The sequence below is a fragment of the Tursiops truncatus genome, chromosome X, assembly GCF_011762595.2.
Source record: "Tursiops truncatus isolate mTurTru1 chromosome X, mTurTru1.mat.Y, whole genome shotgun sequence".
Lineage (NCBI taxonomy): Eukaryota > Metazoa > Chordata > Mammalia > Artiodactyla > Delphinidae > Tursiops > Tursiops truncatus.
Genome location: NC_047055.1, coordinates 67,913,415 through 67,934,239, shown reverse-complemented (window position 1 = coordinate 67,934,239; position 20,825 = coordinate 67,913,415). Strand labels below are relative to the sequence as shown.

Below are 20,825 nucleotides of genomic sequence, written 5' to 3'. Positions count from 1 at the left end.
TGAGGAAAGAGGCAGCAATCATCCAAACTAAAAGCAGCCCCTCCATTCTGGACAAGATGGCAGAGTAGAAGGACTTGTGCTCACCTCCTGTCATGAAAACACCAAAATCACGACTAACTGCTGAACAGCCATCAATAAAAAAGGCTGGAACCTATGAAAAAATATATTTTACATCCAGAGACAAAGAAGAATCCACAATGAGATGGTAGGAGGGGCACTTTCATGATATAATCAAATCCCATACCTGCCAGGTGGGCAACCCACAAACTGGAAAATATATCAGGTTCTCCCACAGGAGTGAGAGTTCTGAGCCCTACGTCAGGCTCCCCCAGCCTGAGGGTTTGACATTGGGAGGAGAAGCCCCCAGAGCATTTGGCTTTGAAGGCTAGCAGGGCATGAGTGCAGGAGCTGCATAGCAGTGGGGGAAACAGACTCCACTCTTAGAGGGCGCACACAAGGCTTCATGTGCACTGGGACTCAGCACAAAGCAGTGACTCCATAGGAACCTGGGCTAGACCTACTGGCGGGTCTTGGAGGATCTCCTGGGGAGGCAGGTGTCGGCTGTGGCTCACTGTGGGGGCAAGGACATTGGTGGCAGAAGCCCCAGGAAATATTAATTGGTGTGAGCTCTCCTGGAGGTCACCATTTTGGCACTGAGACATGGCCCCACCCAACGGCCTGCAGGCTCCAGTGCTGGGATGCCTCAGGCCAATCAACCAGCAGGCTGGGAACACAGCTCCACCCATCAGCAGACAGGCTGCCTAAAGTTGTACTGAGCTCACAGCCACCTCTAAACCCACCCCTTGAAATGGCAGGTACCAGTCCCTTCCACCAGGAAGACTGCACAAGCCCCTGGACCAACTTTACCCACCCGGGTGGCAGACACCAGAAGCAAGAGGAACTATGACCCTGCAGCCTGTGGAAAGGACATCACAAACACAGAAGGTTAGGACTTCCCTGGTGGTGCAGTGGTTAAGAATCTCCTGCCAAGGCAGGGGACACAGGTTTGATCCCTGGTCTGGGAAGATCCCACATGCCACAGAACAGCTAAGTCTGTGTGCCACAACTACTGAGCCTGCACTCTAGAGCCCATGAGCCACAACTACTGAGCCCAAGTGCCACAATCACTGAAGCTGTGCACCTAGAGCCTGTGCTCCGCAGCAAGAGAAGCCATTGCAATGAGAAGCCCGCTCACAGTAGTGAAGAGTAGCCCCAGCTTGCCACAACTAGAGAAAACCTGCACACAGCAACGAAGACCCAATGCAGCCCCAAATAAAATTTTAAATAAATTTATATAAAAACACATGAGAAAAACCCACAGAAGGTTGGACAAAATGAGACGGTAGAGAAATGTAGTCCAGATGAAGGAACAAGATAAAACCCCAGAAGAACAGCTAAGTGAAGTGGAGATAGGCAATCTACCTGAAAAATAATTCATACTAATGATAGTAAAGGTGATCCAGGATCTTGGAAAAAGAATGGAGGCACAGACCGAGAAGATGTAAGAAATGTTTAACAAAGATTTTTGTTTTGTTTTCAAATTTGCTTTATTATTATTTTTTTAACATCTTTATTGGAATACAATTGCTTTACAATATTGTGTTAGTTTCTGCTATACAGCAAAGTGAATCAGCTTTATGTATATTTACATCCCCATATCCCCTCCCTCTAGAGCCTCCCTCCCACCCTCCCTATCCCACTCCTCTAGGTCATCACAAAGCATCGAGCTGATCTCCCTGGAGGTAGAGATTTAAAGAACAAACTGTTAAACAGAGATGAACAATACAGTAGCTGAAATGAAAAACACACTAGAAGGAATTAATGGCAGAATAAATGAGGCAGAACAGATAAGTGAGCTGGAAGACAGTGGTGGGAATCAGTGCCACAGGACAGAATAAAGAAAACGGAATGAAAAGAAATGAGGACAGTGTAAGAGACCTCTGGGACAACATTAAATGCACCAATATTCACATTGTAGGGGTCCCAGAAGGAGAAGGGAGAGAGAAAGGGCATGAGAACATATTTGAAGAGAAAATTAATTAATGTAAACTCTTATATCAACAGGCTAAAAAAAGAAAAATCACATGATCATAGCAATAGATGCAGGAAAAGCATTTGACAAAATCCAACACCCATTTGTGATTTAAAAAAACAAAAACCTTGCAATAAACTAGGAATGCAGGGGGAACTAACTCAGCCTGATAAAGATGATCTATCTACATAAAACCTACAGCTTGATACCTAATGGTGAGAAGCTAGCAGCTTTCACACCAAGATCAGATAAAAGGCAAAGATGTCCCCTGTCACCACTCCTTTTTTTTTTTTTTTTTAACATCTTTATTGGGGTATAATTGCTTTACAATGGTGTGTTAGTTTCTGCTTTATAACAAAGTGAATCAGTCATACATAAACATATGTTCCCATATGTCTTCCCTCTTGTGTCTCCCTCCCTCCCACCCTCCCTATCCCACCCCTCCAGGCTGTCACAAAGCATCGAGCCAATATCCCTGTGCCATGCGGCTGCTTCCCACTAGCTATCTACCTTACTACGTTTGTTAGTGTGTATATGTCCATGACTCTCTCTCGCCCTGTCACAGCTCACCCTTCCCCCTCCCCATAACCTCAAGTCCATTCTCTAGGAGGTCTGCGTCTTTATTCCTGCCTTACCCCTAGGTTCTTCATGACATTTTTTTCCCTTAAATTCCATATATATGTGTTAGCATACGGTATTTGTCTTTTTCTTTCTGACTTACTTCACTCTGTATGACAGACTCTAAGTCTATCCATCTCATTACAAATAGCTCAGTTTCGTTTCTTTTTATGGCTGAGTAATATTCCATTGTATATATATGTGCCACCACTCCTTTTTAACATTGTACTGGATTCTAGCTAAAGCAAAGACAAGGAAATTAAAGGAATACATTTTGGATAGGAAAAAATATAACTGACTTTGGTTGGAAATGACATGTTTGTCTATGTAGAAAATATGAATTGACAAAACTAAAACCAAAAATACCTTCCCAGAACTGAAAAAATTATAGAAAGGATTCAGGATACAAGGTTTTTCAGTCACTTTCTTAGACAGCAGCAACAAGCAAGTGGAATTTGAAGTTAAAAACACAGGTCTGTTCACATTCATACTCTCCGAAATGAAACTGGTATAAATCTAACAAAATATGTACAAGATATATATGAGGAAAACTGTAAAATTCTGATAATAGAAATTACCTGATTTAATGGAGATAGTATCAGTACATGTTCATGGATAAAGAAGACTCAATATATTCAAGATGTATGTTTTTCCCAATTTGATGAATAGCTTCAAGGTAGTCCTAATAAAAATTCCAGTAAGTTATTTTGTGGATATCAACAAACTGATTATAAAGTTTATATGGAGAGACAAAATACCCTGCATTACCAACATGTTATTTGAGAAGAGCAAAGTTGAAAGATTCACACTACTCTACTTCAAGACTTATTTTAAAGCTACAGACAGTAATCAAGATAGTGTTGTATTATTCCCCCCAATAGACAAATAGATTAATGAAACAGAATAGGTAGCCCAGAAATAGACCCAAGTGAAAATTGATATATATGACAAAAGAGCATATATATGATATATATGCCAGTATGGTACTGGCACAAAAACAGAAATATAGATCAATGGAACAGGATAGAAAGGCCAGAGATAAACCCACGCACATATGGTCACTTTATCTTTGACAAAGGAGGCAAGAAGATACAATGGAGAAAAGACAGCCTCTTCAGTAAGTGTGCTGGGAAAACTGGACAGCTAAATGTAAAAGAAGGAAATTAGCACACTCTCTAACATCATACACAAAAATAAACTCAGTGTTGATTAAAGACCTAAATGTAAGGCTGAATACTATAAAACTCTTAGAGAAATATATAGCAGAACACTCTTTGACATAAGTCACAGCAACATCTTTTTTGACCCACTGCCTAGAGTAATGAAAATAAAAACAAAAATAATGGGACCTAATTAAACTTAAAAGCTTTAGCGCAGCAAAGGAAACCATAAACAAAATGAAAAGACAACCCTCAGAATGGGAGAAAATATTTGCAAATGAAGCGACCCACAAGGGATTAATTTCCAAAATATGCAAACAGCTCATGCAGCTCAATATCAAAATAAAAAACAACAAACCCAATCATAAATGGGCAGATGATCTAAATAGACATATCTCCAAAGAAGACATACCGATGGCCATGAGACACATGAAAAGATGCTCAACATCACTAATTATTAGAGAAATGCTATCAAAATTACAATGAGGTATCACCTCACACCAGTCAGAATGGCCATCATCAAAAAATCTACAAACAGCAAATGCTGGAGAGAGTGTGGAGAAAAGGGAACCCTCTTGCACTGTTGGTGGGGATGTAAATTGGTACAGGCACTATGGAGAACAGTATGGAGGTTCCTTAAAAAACTAAAAATAGAGCTGCCATTTGATCTAGCAATCGCACTCCTGGGCGTATATCTGGAGAATACCATAATTTGAAAAGATACATGCACCCAATGTTCATTGCAGCACTATTTACAATAGCCAAGACATGGAAGCAACCTAAATGTCCATTGATGGATGAATGGATAAAGGTGTGGCACATGTATACAATGGAATATTACTCAGCCATAAAAAAGTACAAAATAATGCCATTTGCAGCAACATGGATGGACCTAGAGATTGTCATACTGAGTGAAGTAAGTGAAACAGACAAGTATCATATGATATTGCTTATATGTGGAATCTGTAAAAAAGGTTACAGATGAACTCATTTACAAAACAGAAGTAGAGTCACCGATGTAGAAAACAAACTTACAGTTACCAGGGGATAAAGGGGGGGAGGGATAAATTGGGAGATACACACTACTATATATAAAATAGATAACTAATTAGAACCTGCTGTATAGCACAGGGAACTCTGTACTCTGTAGTGGCCTATATGGGAAAAGAATATAAGAAAAAAAGGAGTGGATATATGCATATGTATAACTCATTCACTTTGCTGTATACCTGAAACTAACACAACATTGTATTAATAAAAATAATTTTTAAATAATAAATAATAAAAAATTTTAAAAAACAACCCAATTTAAATAAATGGGTCAAAGATGTTAATAGACCCCTCACCAAAGAAAATATACAGATCAAAATAAACATATGATAAGACTTAATGTAAAAAATAAATGGAAATTTAACCATCACTGTGATACCTCTGCACACCTATTAGAATGGCCAACTTCTGAAACACTGACCATACCATATTTTGGCAAGGATGTGGGGCAACAGTAACTCTCCTTCATCGCTGGTGGGGATTCAAAATGTTGTAGCCACTTTAGAAGACAGTTGGCAATTTCTTAAAAAGTAAACATACTCTTACCATAAAATCCAGCAGTTGTGCACTTTGACATTTACCAGAAGAGTTGAAAACTTAAGTTCACACAGAAATCTGCACATGGATGTTTATAGCAGCTTTATTCATAATTGACCAAATGTGGAAGAATTAGGATGTCTTTCAGTAGGTGAAGGAATAAATAAGCTGTGGTACATTCAGAGAATGGAATATTTAATTCTAAAATGAAATGATATATGAAGCCATGAAAAGACATGAATGATTCCTTCATATGTGCATATTATAAAGTGAAAGAAGCCAGTCTGAAAAGACTATATAATGTATGATTCCAACTATATGACATTGTAGAAAAGAGAATACTATGGAGAACGTGAAAGGATCAGTGGTTCTCAGAGGTTGGGGTGGGGTGGAATGAAAAGTACAGCACAAAAGATTTTTAGGGCAATGAAAATACTCTGTATGATATGTTAACGATGAATATATGTCATTATACATTCTATGTACCCATAGAATATACAACGCTGAGAGTGAACCGTAATGTAATCTGTGGATTTGGGTGATTAAGATATCTCTGCGTAGATTTGTCACTTGTAACAAATGTGCCATTCTGTTGGGGGACATTGATAATGAGGGAGGATATGCATGTGGTGCAGCTTGTATATGGGAAATCTCTACTCCTAAATTTTGCTGTGATCCTGAAACAGCTCAAAAAAATAAAATCAACCATAGGGGAAGAAACAAAAAGAAGAACAGAGAACTACAAAAACAAAAAGGAAACAAGTAATAAAATGGCAATAAGTACATACCTATCAATAATTACTTTAAATGTCAACAGACTAAATGCCCCAATCAAAACACATAGGGTGGGACTTCCTTGGTGGTCCAGTGGTTAAGACTCTGTGCTTCCACTGCAGGGGATGTGGGTTTGATCCCTTGTTGGGGAACTAAGATCCCCCATGCCACGTGGCACGGCCAAGAATAAAAACACACATAGGGTGGCTGATTAGATATAAAAGCAGGACCTATCTACATTGCTGCCTACAAAAGACTCACTTCAGAGCTAAAGACAGACACAGACTGAAAGTGAGGGGATGGAAAAAAGATATTTCATGCAAATAGAAACAAGAAAGTGAGGGTAATAATACTCATATCAGACAGAACTTTAAAGGGTATAACAAAAGACAAGGGCATGATAATATGATAAAGGGATCAGTACAAGAAATTATACTTGTTAACTATATGCACCCAATACAGGAGCATCTAAATATATAAAGCAAATATTAACAAACAAAAGGAGGAATTGGCAATAATATAAGGCAAAAGAAATAAAGCAAAAATAAACAAATGGGACCTAATTAAACTTAAACGCTTTTGCACAGGAAAGGAAACCATCAACAAAACAAAACGATGACCTACCGAGTGGGAGAAAATATTTGCAAATGATATGACCAACAAGGGGTTAGTATCCAAATTATATAAACAGGTCATACAACTCCATATCTAAAAAGCAACCCAATTTAAAAATGGGCAGAAGACCTGAACAGACATTTTTCCAGAGAAGATCTACAGATAGTTAATAGGCAGATGAAAAGATGCTCAACATTGTTAATTATTAGACAAAGGCAAATCAAAACAACGAGATACCACCTCACATCTATCAGAATGGCTAACCTCAAAATGTCTGCAAATAACAAACGTTGGCATGGATGTAGAGAAAAGGGAATACTAGTACACTGTTGGTGGGAATGTAAATTGGTGCAGCCACTGTGGAAAACAGTATGGAGGTTCCTCAAGAAACTAAAAATAGAACCACCATATGATTCAGCAATTCCAGTCTTGGGTGTATGTCCAAAGAAAATGAAAACACTAATTCAAAAAGATACATGCACCCTAGTGTTCATAGCAGTACCATATACAATAGCCAAGATATGGAAGCAACCCAAGTGTCCATCAATAGATGAATGGATAAAGAAGAGGTATATATACATGTGTGTGTGTATATTATACACACACACATATGCATACCCACAATGGAATATTAGCCATAAAAAAGAATGAAATTCTACCATTTGCAGCAATGTGGATGGACATTATGCTTACTGAAATAAGTCAGACTGAGAAAGACAAATACTGTATGGAATCACTTATATGTGGAATCTAAAGATCAAAACAAATGTACATAGCAGAACAGAAACAAACTCACAGATGTCGAAAACAAACCAGTGGTTATCGGTGCGGAAATGGAAGTGAGGAGGTGCAAGGTAGGGGTATGGGATTAAGAGATATGAACTCCTATGTATAAAATATAGAAGCAACAAGACATATTGTATAACAGTGTATATAGCCATTATTTGGTAATAACTTTTAATGGAATATAATTCATAAAAATACTGAATCACTTTGAAAATTTGAAGAGATCTATATAAATAAAGGGACTGAACAAGTAACCAAAATATAAAACCTCTCAGTAAAGACCTCTGTCATATGCCTGCACTGGTACATTCTACCAAATATTGGGTTGATAGTAATCACTCAGATTCTTTAAAAAAAAATGGAGGGGCTTCCCTGGTGGCACAGTGGTTGAGAGTCTGCCTGCCGATGCAGGGGGCACGGGTTCGTGCCCCAGTCCGGGAAGATCCCACATGCCGCGGAGTGGCTGGGCCCATGAGCCATGGCCGCTGAGCCTGTGCGTCCAGAGCCTGTGCTCTGCAACAGGAGAGGCCACAACAGTGAGAGGCCCACGTACTGCAAAAAAAAAAAAAAAAAAAAAAGAAAGGAGGGAATACTTAGTTATTCTCTGTGTCCACATTACTCTGACACCAAAGCCAAGTAAAACCATCACAAGAAGAGAAAATTAATTACCAGTATGTCTTAGAATATAGATTCCAAATTTTTCCAAAAACTCTACAAGAAAGAAACCAACATTATATTATCAGAATTATACACCAAAAATAAGTAGAATTATTGCCAGTAATACAAGGATAATACATCACATTAATGTAATGAGGGAAAGAAACCAAAGGATCATCTCAGTTGATACAGAGCAAGAATTTGATAAAAACCAACAAACCTTTCATGATTTCAGAAAAGAAAAAAAAATGTGAATTAGGAAATTTCTGAACATGATAAATAGCATTTATGTAAAACACATAGCTAATATCAGTGTCAAGTGACTGAATGCTTTTCTGCTAAGATCATCAGCAAGACGAATGTACCTGATTTCATCATTGCTGTTATATATTGTACTGGATATTGTAGCCACAGCAACTAGGCTGGAAGAAGGAATGGAAGGCATAGTAATTGGAAAGTAAGAATTAAAACTCTTTTTATACTCCTATTATGTAGAAAATTCCAAGGAATTCACAGAAAGTTTCTAGAGATAATAAGATCAGCAAAATTAAACCATCAGCACTCAAAATTATTTGTATTTCTGTAGCTAATTACAATCTGAAAAGGAAATTTTAAAATTATTTTTAAAATCCATGAACCGGGCTTCCCTGGTGGCGCAGTGGTTGAGAGTCCACCTGCCGATGCAGGGGACATGGGTTTGTGCCGCGGTTGGGGAGGATCCCACATGCCGCGGAACAACTGGGCCCGTGAGCCATGGCTGCTGAGCCTGCACGTCCGGAGCCTTGCTCTGCAACAGAAGAGGCCACAACAGTGAGAGGCCCACATACCACAAAAAAAAATAAATAAATAAAAAATAAAAATCCATGTACCATAGTATTCAATAGAATAAAATGCCTAGGAATAAATTTAGCCTGGAGTTGAAGTATTTGTTCAGTGAAAACTGCAAAACTTTGCTGGAATAAATTAAGGAACATGTAAATAGATGGAAAGACATCCTGTGTAAATGTATTGTAATACAGTATTCTTAAGATGTCGTACAACCCATAGTGATCAACAGATTCAGTGCAATTCCTTTCAAAATATGTATAGCCTTTTATGCAGAAATGGAAAAGCTGGTCCTCAAATTCATACGTAATTGCTAAGGTTTGTGAGTAACCAAATCAGTCTTGAAAAAGAGCGAAGTCCGAAGACTTGAATTCTGATTTCAAAACTTACTGCATAGCTTCATTAATCAAAAAAGATACAGTCCTGGCATAAGTATATACATATTGACCAATGAAATAGAATCGAGTTTCTAGAAATAAACCCGTATACCTATACCCAGTTGCTTATTGATAGGTTTCCAAGATCATTTAGAGGAATGAGTAGTCCCTTCAACAAATGGTGCTTGACAGCTGGATTTCCACATGCAGAGGAATGAAGGTGAACCCCTACCAACAAATGGAGCTTGGACAAATGGACTCAGCAATGAAGATGTACCATATACAAAATTAACTCAATGTGCATCAACATCCCAAATATAAGAGCTAATCTCTGTAACTTTTAGTAGAAAACATAGAAATAAATCTTCATGACCTTGGATTTGGCAATGGAATATTAGATGTGATATCTAAAGTCTAAGTAAATAAATAATAAATATATTAGATGCTATCAAAAATCAACACTTTTGTGCATGATAGAACATTACCAAGGAGGAAAAAGGCAACATGCAGAAGATGAGAAAATAGAAAGCATATGCCCAATACGGGTCGAGTATCAAGGATGTGTTATGTATTAAAAACAAAAAAACAAAACTCTTACATCTCCACAAGTAGACAACCCAATTAAAGAATGGGCAAAAACTTGAAAAGACATTTCTTCAAAGAAAATGTATAAATGGACAAAAAGCACATGAAAGATGCTTCATAGTATTTGACATAAGTGAGGTAAAAGCAGAGCCATGAGATAATTTCATATCCACTAATGTGTTTGTAATTTTAAAAGCATGAAAAAGAAAAGTGTTGGCAAGAATATACATAATTGAATCTTATCCACATAGCTGGTATTTAAAATGGTTCAGCTGCTGTGGAATACAGTGCAAATGTCCACAGAGACAATGAAATTTTGGTATATGCCTACAGTGGAGTATTATTAAGCCACAGAAGTCATGAGGCACTGACAAAATGATAAATTTGGATGAACCTACAAAGCATTATGCTAAGTGAGTGAAACCAGACACAAAAAGTCACATGTTATATGATTTTATACATATAGACATTACTTTGAGAAAGAATTTTGATTATTTGGTGCCAGGAACTAGGAATAGAGGGAATGTGGAGAAACCGCTTAATGACTATAGGGCTTTACTTTGTAGTGATGAAAATGTTTCCTACTAAACCATGTGAATGTGCTAAATGCCACTAATGTGTTCACTTTAAATTGTTATTTTTAAGTTATGTGAACGTCACCTCAGGAAATTATATTTTTTAAAATCTGCCAATAAAGAAGCCCAGTACTAAGTGGTTTCACTGGTGAATTCTTCCAGATGTTAAGGAAGAATTAATACCACTTTTCAGCCTCTCTCCAAAAATACAATTGAGGGAACGTTTTAAAATTCATTTTATGAGATAACATTTCAATGATAGCAGTGTCAGACAAACACAAAGACAAATCTATGGGTCATTATACCTTATGAATATAAATGCCAAAACCCTTAAAGTACTAGTTAAAAATTGTGACAACATGCTAAAAGGGATTATACACCATGAGCAAAATGGGATTTTTTTTCCAGAATTGCAAAGATGACTCACCATACATAAATCAATGTTACATACCATATTAATAGTAGAAAGGAAAAAAATAACACGTGATAATTCATTTCAAAGAAAGCATTAGACAAAGTACATACCCGTTCGTGATATACAAAGCTCTACAAACTAGGAATAGAATTGAATTTCCTCAACATGATGAAAGGCATTTATGAATACCATGTAACATAGTTAAAGGGGAAAGATGGCTGTCTCCTTATGACCAGAAATAAAACTAGGATGCCTCTTGTATTCAACTTTGTACTAGAAGTTTCAGCCAGAACAATTAGCCAAGAAAAAGAATAAAATATATCAAAATTGGAAATGAAGATGTAAAATTGTCTCTATTCTCATGATATTGTCATACATACAGAAAATCTTAAAGAATACATGCAAAAAACTATTAGATCTTATAAGAAATTCAGCAGTTTCAGAGTATACAGGAAAATCGGTTATATTTTTGTGTACTAGCAATGGACAATAAATAAAGGCAAATAAGCAATTCCATTTACAATATCATAAATAATAAAATATGTAGGGTACATTTATTCAAATAGATGTGAGACTTGTAAATTGAAATCTACACAACATTGCTGAAAGAAATTAAATGGAAAGACATCCTGTGTTCATTTATTGGAAAGCATATTTAACATGCCATCAGCCCATAAAGCAATATACAGATTTAATGTGATCCTTATCAAAATCTCAACTGCCTTTTTTACAGAAATGGAAAAGTTGAACCTAAAATAGGTATGAAATTGCAAACAACCTGAATAGCCTAAACAATCTTGAAAACTATAAATTTGGATGATTTACACTTTTCTCAAACCATAACAAAGCAATAGTAATCTTGAACAGTATGGTATTTGTGTAAGGATAGACATATAAGCCAATGTCATAGAAATGAGATTTCAGAAATACAACTTATGGCTAATTGATTGTCCAGAAGATTGCCAAGACCATTCAATTATGAAGGAGTAGCGTTAGCAGATGGTCCTTTGACAAATGGAGATCAACATATAAAAGAATGTAATTGGACTTTTAACTCATAACCTTTACAGAAATTAACTCAAAATCTATCAAAAGCTAAATATACAAGCTAATACTGCAAAAATCCATAACTGAAAATGTATAGTAAAATTTTCTTGATCTTTAATTTGGTGATCAATTCTTAGATACGACACTGAAAGTAAAATCATCAAAAGAAATAATAAATTACAGTATACCTCATTGCAGTTGGTTTTACAGTATACCTCATTGCACTTTGAGTACATTGTGTTTCTTACAAATTTAAAGTTTGTAGCAACCCAACATTGAGCAAGTGTATTTATACCATTTTTCCAACAGCATTTCCTCACTTTATATCTCTGTGTCATATTTTGGTAATTCTTGCAATATTTCAAAAATTTTCATCATTATATTTGTTATGGTGATCTGTGATCAGTGATCTTTGATGTTACTATTGTAATTGTTTTAGAAAATCACATACCACATCCATATAAGATGGTGAGCTTAATCAATGTTGTATGTGTTCTGAATGCTCCACTGACATGCCATTTTCCTGTTTCTTTCCCTCTCCTCAGGCCTGTCTATTCCCTGAGAAACAACAACAATGAAGTTAGGCCAGTGGATATCCCTACAGTGGCCTCTAAGTGTTCAAGTGAAAGGAAGACTCGCACATCTCTCACTTTAAATCAAAAGCTAGAAATGATTAAGCTTAGTGGGGAAGGCATGTTGAATGCCTACACAGGCCAAAAACTAGGCCTTTTGTGCCAGTTAGCCAAATTGTGAATACAAAGGAAAAATTCTTGAAGGAAATGAAAAGTGCTTCTCCATTGAACACGTAAATGATAAGAAAGCAAAACAGCCTTATTGCTGATACTGAGACAGTTTTAGCAGTCTGGATAGACGAACAGACCAGCCTCAACATTCCCTTAAGCCAAAGCCTAATCCAGGGCAAGGCCCTAGCTCTCTTCAATTCTATGAAGGTTGACAGAGATGAGGAAGCTGCAGAAGAAAAGTTTGAAGCTAGCAGAGGTTCGTTCATGAAGTTTAAGGAAAGAAGCCATCTCCATAACATAAAAATGCAAGGTGAAGCAATAAGTGCTGATGTAGAAGCTGCAGCAAATTATTCAGAAGATCTGACTAAGATAATTAATGAAGGTGGCCACACTAAACAACAGGTCTTCAATGTAGACAAAACAGCCTTCTATTGGAAGAAGTACATCTAGGATATTCATAGCTACAGAGGAGAAGCCAATTCCTGGCTTCAGAGGACAGGATGACTCTCTTGTCAGGCTAATGCAACTGGTAACTTTGAGTTCAAGCCGGTTGTCATTTACCATTCTGAAAATCCTAGGGTTCTTAATAATTATGCTAAATCTACTCTGCCTGTGCTCCGCAAATGGAACAACAAAGCCTGGATGAGAGCACAGCTGTTTACAACATGGTTTACTGAATATTTTCAGCCTACTGTTGATACCCACTGCTCAGCAAAAAGAGATTCCTTTCAAAATATTGCTGCTCATTGACAATGAACCTGGTCACTCAAGAGCCCTGGTGGAGATGTACAATGAAATTAATGTTTTTTTAATGCCTGCTAACATATCATCCATTCTGCATCCTGTCAGTTAAGGAGCAATTTCGACTTTCAATTTTTATTATTTAACAAGTACATTTTGTAAGACAATACCTGCCATAGATAGTGTTTTCTTTGATGTTTTGGGCAAAGTAAATTGAAAACCTTCTGGAATGGATTCACCATTCCAGATGTCATTAAGAACATTCGTGATTCATGGGAAGAGGTCAGAGTATCAACATTAACAGGAGTTTGGAGGACATTGATTCCAGCCCTCATGGATGACTTTGAGAGGTTCAAGACGTCAGTGGAGGAGGTAACTCCAAATGTGGAAATTGGAAGAGAACCAAAAATTAGGAGTGGAGCCCGAAGATGTGACTGAATTGCTGCAATCTCATCACAGAACTTTAATGGGTGAGGAGATGCTTCTTATGGATGAACTAAGAAAGTGATTTCTTGATATGGAGTCTACACCCATTAAAGATGCTTTTGAATATTGTCCAAATGACAAGAAAGGATTTAGAGTATTACACAAACTTAGTTGATAAAGTAGTGGAAGAGTTCGAGAGGACTGACTCCAATTTTAAAGTTCCACTGTGGGTAAAATGCTACCAAACAGCATTGCATGTTACAGCGAAGTTGTTCGTGAAAGGAAGAGTCAATTGATGTGGCAGACTTCACTGCTGTCTTATTTTAAGAAATTGCCATAGCCATCTCAATCTTTAGCAACCACCACCCTCATCAGTCAGCAGCCATCGACATCAAGGCAATATCCTCTACAAGCAGAGAGATAACTACTCACTGAAGGCTCAGGTGACAGTATTTTTTAGTTAAGGTATGTACATTGTTTTTTAGGCATAATGCCACTGCATACTTAATAGACTACAATGTAGAGTAAATATAACTTATTTCCACTGGGGAACCTAAAAATTCATTTGACTCAACTCACTTTACTGTGATATTTGCTGGAACAATACACTCACTATCTCAGAGGTATGCCCGTAGTTGGACTTTATCCAACTTACAAACGTGCACCATAGCACACTCTGAGGGAAGTGAAAAGACAGCTCACAGAATGGGAGAAAATACTTGGAAATTATGTATTTGAGAACTTACTAGCATGGAGAATATATAAAGAGCACTTCCAACTAAAAAACGGAAGAAAAGTACAATTTAGAAATGCACTAAGGATGTAAATATTTCTCAAAAGTTAATATACCAGGAGCCGTAGTACATGAAAAGAATTTTAATATTTTTACTTGAGAAATTCAATTCAAAATAATCATGAGATATCACTTCACATTTTGGGTATAAAATGAAAAATGAGAAATAATAAATGTTGCTAAGGATGTGGAGAAGTTGGGATTTTTGTTCTTTGCTATGGGGGGATGTCAAATAGTGAGGCTACTGTGCAAAACACTATGGTGGTCCCCCAACAATTTATAGAATCTCTGTGACCCACCAATTCCACACAAAGGTATATTTCTCAGTTAAAGGAATATTAATGTTCAAGTAGAAATTTTGTATGGAAATATGTAAAGGAATATTAATGTTCAAGTAGAAATTTTGTATAGAAATATGTATAGCCACACTACTTGCCATAGTCAAAGGGTGTGTAAATGGAATAAGACCCTTATGTGTCTGGTTTCTTTTACTTAGCACAATGATTAAGAAGAACATACATGTCATACTGTGTATCCATAATTCATTCTTGTTTATAGATGAATAATATTGCAGTATATGGACATACTACTTTCTTTACCCATCTGTCACCTCATGGTGATTGGCACAGAAAACATTTGAAGAAATAATAATATTGTTTGGTGAAAGACATATATGTGCAGATTTAATAAGCATTGTGACCTTGAAGAGAATAAACCCAAATGCATACTGATAACACAATGTAATCAAACTGATGAAAGCCAATGATGAAGAAAAAATTTTGAAAGTTCCTACCAAAAATCAGTTTATTATATATAGGGTAATGGTAATTTGAATAAATAATTGTATTTCTTACCAGATACTACAGAGTCCAGAAAATAGAACATCTTTAAAGTGCTGAAGGTAAAATTAACCCAGAAGTCTATAACTAGGAAAAATGTCCTTTTAAATGAATTGAAGATTATTCTCAAATGAAGGTAAACGTAGATAATTTTTTATCACAAAAATGCTCTAAAAGAAATGATAATGGTTTTCTTCAGGTAGTGACACCAGAGAGAAACTTGGTACTTCAAAGGGATAAAGTTTGAGCAAGTAATGGTAAGTATCTGGGGATATACGATAACTGTTTTTCTCCTAAACTCTTTAAAAAGTACATAACTCTTGGAAACAAGATTATAGCATTGTCTGAGAGGAATTTCAATATATTTAGATGTTAAATTATGGTAACAACATGAAGTAGGTGTTGGTAGGTAATTTTAGCACAGGGCAGGTTTTTTGTTTTCTTTTTAGGTATTTTAAATTTGTTTTATTTTTATTTATTTTTGGCTGTGTTGGGTCTTTGTTGCTGCGTGTGGGCTTTCTCTAGTTGCGGCAAGTGGGGGCTGCTTTTCATTGTGGTGCATGGGCTTCTCATTGTGGTGGCTTCTCTTGTTGCAGAGCACGGGCTCTAGGCACGTGGGCTTCAGTAATTGCAGCGCGTGGGCTTAGTTGTGGCACACGGGCTCAGTATTGGTGGTTCGCAGGCTCTAGGGTGCAGACTCAGTAGTTGTGGTGCACGGACTTAGTTGCTCTGCGGCATGTGGGATCTTCCTGGGCCAGGGCTCGAATCTGTGTCCCCTGCATTGGCAGGTGGATTCTTAACTGCTGTGCCACCAGGGAATCCCACAGGGCTGGTTTTTAAATTTATTGTTTTGCTCTATCCAAATGATAATGTTTCCTTCTGTCATGCCAGAGGTTGGCATGACACTTTGCAATCTCTTAAAACATTTGGAATATCCATTTTGAGAAAAAAGGCCCAACAAGCCTATTTGTCAGATGAAATTAGTATTTTTTAATAATACAGAAACATTAGCCCCAGGGTAATCTCATCTTCACTTTGAAATGTTGCAGCTTTCCCTCTCTGGGAATCTTTATCTCCTGCTCCACAACCTGAAGCAAAGCTTCAGTGAAAGCTGACTCCATGGGGTGCTTAATTCATTAAGGTTCCTCTACCTATTCCTTGAATGCAGTCAAGTCAGCTTCATCTCATTGGCCAGAGTTTGTTTTAGATTATAGAATTGCCCTAGAGTTACAACTTGCAAGCAAAGACAGAGCCTCTGCAATCACTAATACATCCTGTGGTACCTGGATTGATCCTTTGGGCCTATTGGAAAAGTTAATATACAGAGAATCCAAAATATTCAGGTTTCCTAAACTTGGGATTCCTTACCTCTGATGCAAACCCATTACATGGGCAGAATCCACCTAGACCATTTTTCATTGCCTCCTTGAAATAAGGTGGAAGGCTTGAAGAACCAGTGTGAACTCATGAAATCAATGTGAAGATGCTCATGCTGCTTACCATGTCATGAGTTATAAAATCTTCTGTCATTGAGGCATGATTTTCATGTCTTCTGCCAGAATTCATAAAGCTAACAGGCTTACTTTGAGCTTGTACGTATGACAAAATCACAGGACTATAGTTCATGACAAAGCAGATGGTAATGGGACCTATATGGTCCTAAGATTTATAGATTTTATTTAAAGTAGTAATATTTTAATGTTTAATAGATGGGAAAATATCACCCATGTACATTTTAATCCTTAGGGAAACCTCTGAAATATATGAAAACCTACTAAAAATTATTAAATAAATTAAAATGGAATACTATAAAATATTCAAATCAAATGGAATAGAGGAAAGAAGGAAAAGTAGAATTTTATAAAGAGAGGAGAGACATAATAAAAAGATAGACATAAATGCATATAAATAAATATCTTAATTTTATATGGCCTAGGATTTTGGGCTCAAGATCAGGGGAATAGATGCACTTTCATATTTGCCAAAAACCCTGGATATTATATATAAAAGAAATATAAGAAGAATGAAAAGGGATGGAGATCAGCAAGAGACACTGGCACCCAAGAAAAGACATTACATTGAGGTTTTTTTCTTTTGCCTAATATATCTCAGGTTAAGTGCTGAAGTATCTGGCAAATAGAAAGACCTGTGAGCACAGACCAAAAATCAAAACAGAACAAATCCCTAGGAAAAGGATTCTCTAGCCAGTAGCAACCCATCAAATAAGACAACTTTTAGAAAGTATTGCCCTACTACTTCCAAACCTAAGGGTAAAAATCACTGCTCCATCCACACCTTCATCAGCAAAGGCTGAGTGGCATCATAGCCTTCTCTGTTGCCAATCTACAATGAGACTCTTCAACCACCCTCAACCAATGTCAGGGTAGTATGAGAGAAAGCCTGTTGGGCAGCAAAGCCTTTACTGCACAGTGGCAGCACTAATCCCCATGGCATAAATAGAGGCCTTGTGGGCATCTTGGATTCATATCCACATCCCGCAGTAACAAAGAGCACTTCCCTCTCTACATGGGGCTTGTCAGATGAGGCCATGTGGTAAGCTAGTACTTCAATCACTCTCCAGCCCTATTGAGTGCTGTCCCAACCACCCATTCTGATATCTGTGGAGGACATGTGGTGAGGAGCATTGATATAATATGCTGTTCCCTCACACCTACATATGATCAGCAGTAATGAGCTTCCTCTCCCTCCTGGAGTTTAAAGAATGTCAAGGGGAGAACCTGTACAATTCACTGTTACCTAGTACTTAGATGGCAGAATCTCCATCCCTCACCAGAGCTGACTCATAGGAGGTCTGTAAAAAGAAGATTCAAATGAATTCCAGAATCATATGCCCAAAATGTCTAGCATAAAAAAAAATCATAATCATGGGCCAGGAAATTTTCAACTTTAATGAGAAAAGACAATAAATAGCTGCCAACATAGAGATGACACAGATGTTGGAATTACCTATTGAAGACTATAAAGCAGCCCCCACAGGAATGTTTTAACAAGCAATTAAAAACACATTTGAAATAGAATATCAGAAAATCTCAGTAAGGAAAGAAGATATGAAGGACCAAGTGTTTAATTTCAGAACTGAAAAACATAAATGAAGTAACTAAACAGATGGTTTTAACAGCACAATGGAGATGACAGAGAAAAGACCCAGTGAACTGAAAGATAGAACAATTAAAATCATTCACAGCAAATAGACTAAACATTTTTTTAAGCCTCAAGGGTCTTTGGGACAATAACAGAAGTTCCACACGATTCCTGTCACTGGGGTCCCAGAAGAAGGTAAGAAAGAAGGTAAGTCCAAAATGTGTTTGACAATGACTGAAGACTCCTCCAATTTTTTAAAACACATAGATTTACAAAGCTTAATGAACCCCAAATAGTAGAAACCCAAAGAAATCCATTCTGAGGCACACAGTAGTCAAACTATTAAAAACAAGAGATACTCATGAAAGCAGCCAGAGGGGGCCAAAAAGAAACAAACAAAAACTATTGTAGAAAAAAACACAAATGATAGTAGACTTGTCCTCAGAAAATGTGGAGGCCAGAAAGAGGTGACTTTACATTTTTCAAGTCATAAAGGAACTGTCACCTAGATTTTTATAGTGGGCAAAGTTATCCTTTAGGAATGAAGAAGAAATAAACACATTTTCAAACAAATTAAACACAGGATAAATTGATGTTCCCAGACCTATTCTATAAGAATGGTTAAAGAACATTCTCCAAACAAGTGAAATGATAAATATTGGAACACTAGGAGGGACGAAAGAACAGTAGAAGGTGAAGACTGTTTAACACTGAGCATGGTTCTCAAAGCATGTGGTGAAAATATTTAAAACTATTATAAATAGGAGAGGGAAAAGAGACAGAAGTTCTCTACACTTATTACCAAGAGCAACTAAAAATCTCTAAGAAGAGATATACTCAAAAACACTAGATAAATCAATATGATATCCTAATACGCACTCAAGTAAAAATTAGTAAGGTAGGAAAGATAAACATAAATGAAAAACAGAAGGAGCAAGCAAACAGCAATATAAATTGTGGAGTTAACCCTACCATGTCAAAAGTTATGTAAATTTCTAATTATGGAACAATTATAATGTATATAATATACAATAATATATATAACATAAATTATAATATGGGTACAATTATAAGACAGTGGCATAGAGGACAAATTTACATGGCCAGTTATACATGCTATATATCAGTAAATCACTCAAAATATGGTGATATATATGCTTGGAAGTAGAAACATGGAAAAAGCTAACCATGCAAATATGAACCTGAAGAAATTAGGAGTTCCTGTAAATTTCACCACAAAAAATCACAAGGACCAGGAAGAGACAAAACATAATAAGAGTCAACTAAGAATATATAACAATCCTAAATTTTATGCATCAAACAGCAGAGGTTGAAAATACAAAAAGTGGTAATGGATACAAAAATAATAAATAGAGTTGGCAAACACTCCTCTCAATAGTGGATAGAATTAGACAGAAAATTAGTAAGGGTAGAGAATTGATCAAAACTATGAATTACCCAGACTTAATTGACAGAAGAAACAGGCCATCCATATAATACCAAAGTAAATGTTCTCTCCAAATGAACATTTGAAATAAACAAATGTAGAAATGATACCATATTTTGTGCCACAAAGCAAATCTGAATGTGTTTAAAAGCATTTCAACCATAGAGTGTTTTCTGACCACAATAGTATTAAAGTAGAAATGCATAAGTGAAAGGTAACAGGAAATTTTATGAACACTTGGAAACTAAAAAACATACTTTTTTTGGGGGGGGGGCGGGTACGCAGGCCTCTCACTGTTGTGGCCTCTCCCGTTGCGGAGCACAGGCTCTGGACGCACAGGCCCAGCGGCCATGGCTCACGGGCCTAGCTGCTCCATGGCATGTGGGATCTTCCCGGACCGGGGCATGAACCCACATCCCCTGCATCAGCAGGCGGACTCCCAACCACTGCACCACCAGGGAAGCCCAAAACATACTTTTAAATAACCCACTGATGAAAGAAAATGTCTTTCAAGAAATACAAATACCTAAAAATGACAAAAAATATTAAATATGTAAGGTACAGCTCAATCAGTGCTGCAAGAAACATATCATTGAATACACACATCAGAAAACACAAAAACCACAAAATCAGTAAACACCTTAAGAAACTAGGAAAAGAATGGCAAATTAAATACAAAAC

The 20,825-nt window shown here is 36.9% G+C and overlaps 1 pseudogene; it reads left to right on the top strand.

Annotated features, from left to right (window-relative positions):
- Window positions 1–20,825, top strand: part of LOC109549498 (dnaJ homolog subfamily B member 6-like) — a 94,349-nt pseudogene that overhangs the window by 49,230 nt on the left and 24,294 nt on the right.